This window comes from Uloborus diversus, chromosome 7 (genome assembly GCF_026930045.1).
Source record: "Uloborus diversus isolate 005 chromosome 7, Udiv.v.3.1, whole genome shotgun sequence".
Classification (NCBI taxonomy): Eukaryota; Metazoa; Arthropoda; class Arachnida; order Araneae; family Uloboridae; genus Uloborus; species Uloborus diversus.
The window spans coordinates 129,392,255-129,401,057 of record NC_072737.1 but is presented as its reverse complement, the minus strand read 5'-3'; positions in this window follow the sequence as shown (position 1 = coordinate 129,401,057).

Here is an 8,803-nt window from a genome sequence, read left to right as displayed (position 1 = left end):
TATCTTCATTTAATTAAAAATTAAAATAATTTGTAAATTCATTTTTACATTTTGTGTGCAGCTTAAACGCAATATATTGCAATCATTTTTACACAATAAAATATACTTTGTATTATGTAGTCTTATGTGATTTTTCTTGTCCAGCCAGTGATTACAACATGCTACGAAACTTTGTAATTTCACAGTGAACAGTTCGGAAAAAATATTTTTGTAATGACACACTTTCTATAAACATATGTTACAACCCCTTCAATGTAATTGGTATTTACGTATATATTTTATATTAAAGAGTTTTTCGTTGAAATTTGATGCATGTCGGGCATTTTTCAATTGTATTCATATATGCCCGAGGCTTGTTCTCATGTCACCTATAATAACTACTACATTAGGATTGGCAACGATGGAAAACCAAGGCTGCAAAGGGGGGGGGGGGGGGGTTGTACCTCTGAAGCTCCTTTTGCTGAGCTACTGGTCCTCAGCTATGAAAAGGTTGAGACTCAAATCACTTCTACAGTTGGGGCAAACATAACCTGGCAGCGTCAGCGTCATTCATAATGCTGTGAGTTGGATCTGCGTAGCCTTCGCATCGCTGCTAGGTTAGGTTCGCAACCAAAGCGATGAATTTGCGCCAAGAGTTTCCCGATCTCTGCGGCAACCTTAACGCACGCACGCAAGAAATAGGGAACTAAGCAATCCGCTAAGAAAAAAACAAGAATAGCTGACGAGATAAAAAGCGTCTTAGCAGCCGGAACGTCGCTGGGCGGAGCTTTCCCACGCGGCGGCACGCGCGTCGCTGCCAACAGATGCCGCTATTATCTTCCTGATTGATTCGTGCGCGCGTGACGTCATCCCCGCCAAAGAACTCCGTGGGAAGGAATCGAAGACGAAAACTTGCCCCGAGCGCTTCACCTTCTTCCACTCTCCTTATTCGATGTCAAAGATTAGCGGTCGCCTATTTTCTTTCCCTTTTTTTTATTTCGTACTCTGATAAAGATGGAGATTTGCTCTTGCGACATATTGATGCAAGAACAAATTAAATTTGCTTGAAAGTTGGTGTCTTCTGTTTTGGCACGATCTGATCTTAGACTTCTATTGAAAAGTGCATATTATTCATAGTTTTTTATTCCCTTTTTCAAAGTATTTTTCTCTGTGTGCATGCCAGATATCTCAATGAACATTTGACTCGTTTGTAGTAGACGAACCGTGATTGTCCTTGCTTTTCAAGAACGATGGCGCCTCCCTCCCCCTCCTAATATTGCGGAGGCTTCTAAAGAACGAGACCCCTTTCCCAAAATAAGAGAAAAATGCTCTTAAAAAACACCTAAAAGTTTTGATCCTCTCTTCTTGATCTCCCTCCTACCATAGTAGATTGACTCCCTGAAATAACTCCACCCAGTTGTAAAAAAATGCTCTGAAAATAGGCATAGTTCTTTCGCATCTCTCTCTATACTCATTATTATTTTTTTTAAATTTAAAGAAGAAAATTGCTAAACATTTAATTATGTATGGTACAAAAAAAATTAACTTTAAAAAAAACTTAGATCTTCTAAATAAATAGCTTCTTTCGATAGATCATTTAGATGAATAGATTTCTCCGATTTCCCCCTTAGATAGATAGATAAGATTCTTCCCATAGACCTTTTAGGTAGATAGGATTCTGCCGTAGGCAGGTTATAGGCTACAAATACTAATTTTGCTTTGTTTTATTTAATTTATTTATTGTATTCTTGTCATTTATTGTATGTTAGCTTTATCGTACACGTTTGCTTATATGGTTTCCGCTGGAAAAAAAGCGCGAAAAAAACCTCGAATTAAAACGTGTCCCAATTATTAGTATTGAGTCCAAATCACGTTTCCTCACATATCTCGTAAGCTCATTTCTGCAGATACTGCCGTTTACCTGCTCAAGGCAGAATTGATAAAGGCATGAATAATTAATCTGTTCAAAATGTGGCAGACAAAAGTTATTCTTATTATGTTTCCTAATTACGAAATAAGGTTACTGGGAGCCGTGTGAAGTTTGACGATTGGGATTCAAGCCATTTCTTGGCACATGTTTGGCTCAATTTTAAAATGCTAGGGCGCTACCAAGCATCTAACGGAAATCTGGAAATAGTGAAGTCTTTTTTTTTTTTTTTTTTTGTACATTCCTATAAAAAATACTAAATCATCCAATGATTCGTTCATGTCGAAGTGTAGGGGGAAAAACCCTGCTTGTAGAAAAGACCGCAGAAGAAACCCTGTAAAAGTTGCTTTTCAACGTTAAGGGTGTAGTTACGGTATTGCCAACATTCTGTGGCCGAAGTAGACACCCTGTAAAAGTTACTTTTTAGCGTTAGGAGTGTAGTTACTGTATTGCCAACATTCTGCTACCGCCGCGCCGTAGACACCCTGTAAAAGTTACTTTTTAGCGTTAGAAGTGTAGTTACTGTATTGCCAACATTCTGCGGCCGCCGCGCCGCAGACACCCTGTAAAAGTTGCTTTTTAACGTTAGGAGTGCATTTACTGCATTGCCAACATTCTGCGGCCGCTGCAGACACCACGTAAAAGCTGCTTCTAAACGCTTGGAGTGTAGTTACAGTATTGTGAACCTTCCTAGGTCTTGGAGTAAGAACTTTTTTAGAAAATGTTTCTTTGCTTCAGCTCTTTATTTGTGCTCAAATTTCACCTTGATTCATTTTTTCAATAAGCACACTTTTTCGAGTCAAGTATCTTAGTGACAATCCAAGTACAATAAAAAATTTTAGTTTGTTGATTTCATTAATGATGTACGAAAATTTAAATCTTTGTAGTCACCATTCTCTCTCAGGTATTGATTGCTACATGATGGTTTAGTCGTTGTACCTCAGATTCAAAAAGAAGCAAAGAACGTCTAAAGAAGCATATTTGTTCTAAATTAGTCAGTATATGAATTGAATGATTTTTGTAATTCAGTTATAATTCCTTTTCAATGGTTACTTTTGCACGGTTAGTCACAAGAGTATTAGAGTATTATTATTTAAAAAAGATTAGATCAAGGCAAATTCCCCTACAAATGCAAGTAGTTACGTTTTTCAGTTAATAGTAATAATAATGATTAAAAAAAAACATCCAGCATTCAGCCCCTGGCATTCATTTGAATTTTTACATCTGGAATTCAAATTATTGTTTTCGCAATCACGAATTGCGATAGGACCCTATTCGTTGTGTTTGTTGTTTCTACAAATGGAAGACATTTGCACCCGTCTAAAAGATCTAAGGATAACACGAGGCGTATCCAGAAGAAAAGAGAAAAACAAAACAAAAACAAACAAAAGTGAAATGGATGCGTTAAATAAACAGAAAGATTTTATGGCCAATTTCCACTTGTCATAAATATTTTTTTTTTCATATACAGTTACGGTATTTTATATATAATTAATCTTAAATGATGGAAATTAGTAATCTGTGATTCTTTTATTTTGATGAAGATTTGCTATTCCAAGCGTTTATATAAGCGCTTTTACTGAAAAAACATGATTCTACACACACACAAAAAAAAGCCCGTTTTTAATGTAAAATTTGCTTGAGTTAAACCTAGAAAAAAAAAGAAAAAAAAAAGTCTTCAGACAAATTGTAACCATGACGACGAAAACTAGTCTCTCTAAATAAATATTAAAAATAATGAGCTATACTTATTCAGGTTACCATGGTAATCTTAAAAAATCAAAGGAACATCGACTACGGTCAAGAGAGGATGGTAATAAATTCATGATTGCTCAATAAATAAATAAAGAAATAATAAAACCGAATTTCTGCAAAATTTGCAGAAACTTATTTAGCTGTTTTGAAAATTGGAATATCTTTAAATTTCAGTCCCTTTTTTAACTTATCTTTTGAGAAAACAATAAATTAAAAATTGCAAATTACACTTTTAGAAAGATTTTTCGAAACAATTTTGGAAATTTCAATCTTATTGCAGATTGTATTTTCCGAAAGCAATCAAGTTGAAATTTAAAAAGTAATATTTTTATAAAAATATTTGTTGTTTGTTTAATTGTGGCTTCATAAATTTTATTTTAACTAAATTTCGATTATTAAATATTTAAATGTTTTTATTCTAAAGCTTTAGAGAAATAACTACGCAGTTGCAAATGTAACGATGGCAATATTTTTACATTCAAATTAAAACGTATCAAAACATATTTTTAGTAATTTTGAAATCTTATCTTTGTGGAACCACTTGAGAACATTCATAAATCTGCTCTTTATGCCTGTCTTAGGCGAAACTTCTAAATCCACTGGAAGGAGAAAAAGAGAGCTTAGAAAAATTGATTGACAAATGTAAAATCATGGTTTTCAAAATAGATAAATACTTTTTAAATTTTAGTTGAATGAAAAAGTTTCATTTCTGTAATTTTAAAATAAATTTAATCAAATTTTTAACTAAGATCGTTTCGAAATATTGTTTCTGGAGACCAACCAAAACTGCAACTACTTCAAAAGTATAAAGAATTTGCTATTAATTTAACTTACTCGACATTTTGAGAGAATATTGCAATGTATTTTTTCAAAATCAGAAGGAAAGTAAAACAGTAAAACTATTATAGGACTAGAAAATCGCCCGTCAAGGTATGATGAGTGAAAATTGCTTCTACATTTGAAAGAAGCAATTGCCTGTTTGGTGATATTTTGAAAGTCGAAATTTCAACCCTAACTCCAGTGGATGCACCCCAACTTCAGTAGATAGCGTTCATTGTTGACCACTTTTTTGTTTCTTCATTCTCTTAAAATGACAGTCTTACCCGTTAAACAGTTAAGTTACTGGATCCAGTTCAACCTTGTCAAAATAAAGCATTTCCCTTAATGTCAAACATTGTCAAAAAATATTATCAAATTATCATGCTATGGCGCGAGTTTCATTGACGTCAGGAGCTTTACTAGATCAGTGAATTGGCTACTATATACATGTGAGGATATTTTTAACAGTTAAAATAATTTACGGAAACATAATGTTTGTAGGTACTACGTATTGAGTAAATGTAAAAACAGCATCGATATCGATCAAAGTCCTTGGAATTATGTTTGAGTATGCCGTTAATAACTTTTTACCAGAAATATTCCAGCATTATTTTCCCTTGTATGCAAGCATATGCAAACGCCTAAATGAAATAACAAATCTGAGTAAGGACCAGTCTAAGGAAAAATGGACATTTTGTATCGCACGTGACATCTCACATATTTCATTTAAAAAATAATTTAAATGGGTAATAAACAAAATTTTAAGAAATCACAACATATGCGTTATTTCTCAAGCAAAAATTTTTTTCATTGCCTTTATTACTTTTTAATGAAATATATGAGCTCTGACGTGCGGTACAAAATGGCAGCTTTAGAACTGCCCTTAAGTACAAATAAATAAATAAATATACATAAATAAATAGATAAACGAGAAAATAACTAAAGAATTATTTTTTCTCAATACTTTATCAATGCAGATAATTTTAGCCAGATAATATTGAAAATATAAATATTTTAAGAGAAAACTAACTCATATTTAATGAATAGCTGTCTGAATTTTCTTTTAAATAAGAATTCAATAGCAAGGTAAAACATTTATCCCTAGAAACTAATGGATGTCATGAGTAAAACATAGTAAAACATACTTTCAATCTCATTTGTCATTTCTTTTTGACGGCAGGAAAGAGTAGGGGAGGGTGGTCCAAAGCGGGGTAAACCTTCGTAGCCCCCCCCCCCATTATGGCGTGCAAACGGCGATGCATACGTATGTCGTGTTTACATGAACACCCTCGAGCTTTAATCAGTCCCAGCGAAGCAACAGTGAAGCGGCATGGCGCAATCAGGCTTTAAAAAAAATTTAAAAAATAAAAATACATTTCTTTTTAAAAAAATGAAGTTTTGTAGCTTTTGATTAATCGAAGACCAGCTTTTTTTTTAAATTTTTTTACTGTTAATAATATTACGTTATTCTGACACCATCCACCTACAAACTACAATAGTCATTTCGTTTGTTTCTTTTTTAAATTTAAGGTTATAATTGTTGAAATAAAAAACGTGCCTTCGGGCAAAATGGGTATAGGATTTAATCATATATTTATTTGTAATTTCTTGACTCGTGGGCCGAATTAGATTTTCTATTTCAATAGCCTGAGTATAACTTTAAAAAGTTATTTTTTAGGATGGCAATTAATTTGTCTGTTAATTTAATCAGTTATTTCTTTATGTTTTATAAACAAATATGCTGACTTTAAATTGAATAAGTACAACTTTTTTATACATTTTTTTTATAATGGCAGGTAGCTAGTCAATTATTTTAATCGTTTATAACTTCATATTTGATTGGCAAATGTACCAAATCACAATTATGTAAGCTTACCCGCTTTGGGCTCCCTGGTAGGGCAAAGCGATTTTTTCAAATGTTTGTAAAGTTTGACAATAAATAAATTTTGGATTTGAAACAATGCAAAAATCACTGTTTACTTTGAAGTTCAAGAACCCTGCTAGGAAATAAAACCGAAATTGTTGCGATAAAAATCCAAAAACTATAATTTTCGAGCGTTTTTCGAAAACCTACCCGCTTTGGGCCACCCTCTTCTATGGCTGCCACAAGCTTTTGTATTTGTTTTATTTTGAACCATTTACACCCCCTCACCCCATACAAAAATATAAACTGTTGCATTTTTTTGAATTATTATTATTATTTTATTATTATTTTTCACGATTTAATTGCTGCTAAAAAAGGAATAGAGTAAAAATAGTAATAAATAATTGTAATTAAAACAAAGATTTTACATCTTTTATTTTTCAATTATATTATTTTTTCTTACTCTTTAATTGTTGCTGGAAACGAAGGAGAGTAATAGTAAATATCAATTTTTTTAAATGAAAGAAACTGATTTTACAGCTTGATTTGCACTGACACTTAGAAAAAGATTTTGTCTTTTCAGAATAAGGAATAAATAAGACAAAAAATGGATAGTTAATTGACAGTACACTGAAAATCTGGAGCCCTAGCTTGATAATGCGAAAGAAGTACACATAATGAGAAAAAAAAAAGTTTTATCACAAGGCACTCTAGCAAGATATGCATGAGTTTTTTTTTATCTCATTAATGTAAAATTTTTTATTCAGCCATTAAAATATTAATTGCTGAGCTCCAAACAGTACTATGAAAAAATAGAGCTGGTTAGTTTTTTGAAAAATTAAATATGTAGCATTAGTCAATTTAGTACACGACTATAGCTATGATAAATATCTATAATAGCGTTTCTATTAGATATTGAAGTCTTAAAAAAGTCTTTTTAAAATACCATCGAATAATTCTAATCAATCAAACGGGGAGGAGTAGAACATTCTGCTTTCAATGAAATAGTTGATACGGTTTTAAACATTCAACGTTTTTCCGTGTCATTCATTTCATGAATAATTTACTCTAAAAGGAATATTCTTATTAGTGATACTATTCCGCCCATTCCAAAAAACTATAATTCTTACTTTCTAATTTACATGATACGACGGTAACCTAATCATAATTAACACTTATAAATTTCAGCATAAGTTTCCAATAATTGGAATAAAAAGCAATTCATTGAAACTGGTTTTGAAACATTTTATTGATAACACTGATGCTTTTACAGCTGTAAATTCAGAGCATAAAAAAGATAAGACAAGTCTATATCTCAGCAAAAGTAAAATATTTTTCTTTTCCTTTTACATTTTCTCTCTGTGATAAATGAATATGTACATTTTATTACTTTTTTCAGTGTTTCAACGTAAAGTTTTATTTGCCTAAAAGCTACTTGGCATTAAGTGAGATAGCTAATGTCCCTAATGGAAGTATAATTGAATGGGGTTGTTTCCTTCAGTCAAAAATAGTACTTTTGTCACTGAAATTGATAGAATAAGCAAAAAAAAAAAAAAAAACATGGACTCAGAAAATACTTTCATTTCCCCAACAGTTATTTTTTAATTATTTTTTTTAAATGTCCGATTCTTTAAGCAAAGCGTGGTCTTCATGACGTCACAAATGATGAACTATGGCGCATCTTTCTACATTTCCACGTTATTATAATCAAGAAGAGAATTACAATTGCGCTCTACGCTTGCTATCAACCATATCGATGCCAATACACGTGAGTGAAGATGCGAATTAAATATTTTGGACCGTGAATGGCAACACTGAATAGCATTTCATCATTTGTGATGTCATCGGCAGAAGCGTTAAACGATAAAGGAGCACTGATTTAAGTATTTTTTTTTAATATTAAACTTAAAGAAATTATTTAAAAAATGGTCAGATTCTATGTTTTTAAGCATGCTCTTTCAGAAGAAAATACTTTTAAAATTTTGGAAACGACCACATTGTGGGGGAAATTTGAAAAACTCGTTCAAATATTCCCTACTAGGAGTACCCGCACGGCTCTGCTCGTACTATAAAACTAAATAAAAAAAATCTCTTAGAGCAAGTGTAAATTCCTCTTTCCACTCCGAAATAAAAAGAAAAATCCTGTTTCGTTAGTTAAAAAGTGCACATATAGTTTTGTCTGAGCTCGAAACATAGTCCATAAAGTTATTTTAGGAAAAATCCTGATATAAAGATTACAACTGTCTGTCAAAATTCTCTCGAAATAATTTTTTCTTCATTAATTTATTGGTATGATTTTGTAAACTATATCACTCATTACGCCCCATTCATTATGCGTTGGGGGCCTTCGTGGCTTTGTGGTAGAAACTTCGCTTCCAATGCCAGTAAACGTGGGTCCGATAACCTCGGATGCTCTGAGTGGTGTATTTCCTTTCTTTACGCTGAAAATCTTTCTCATG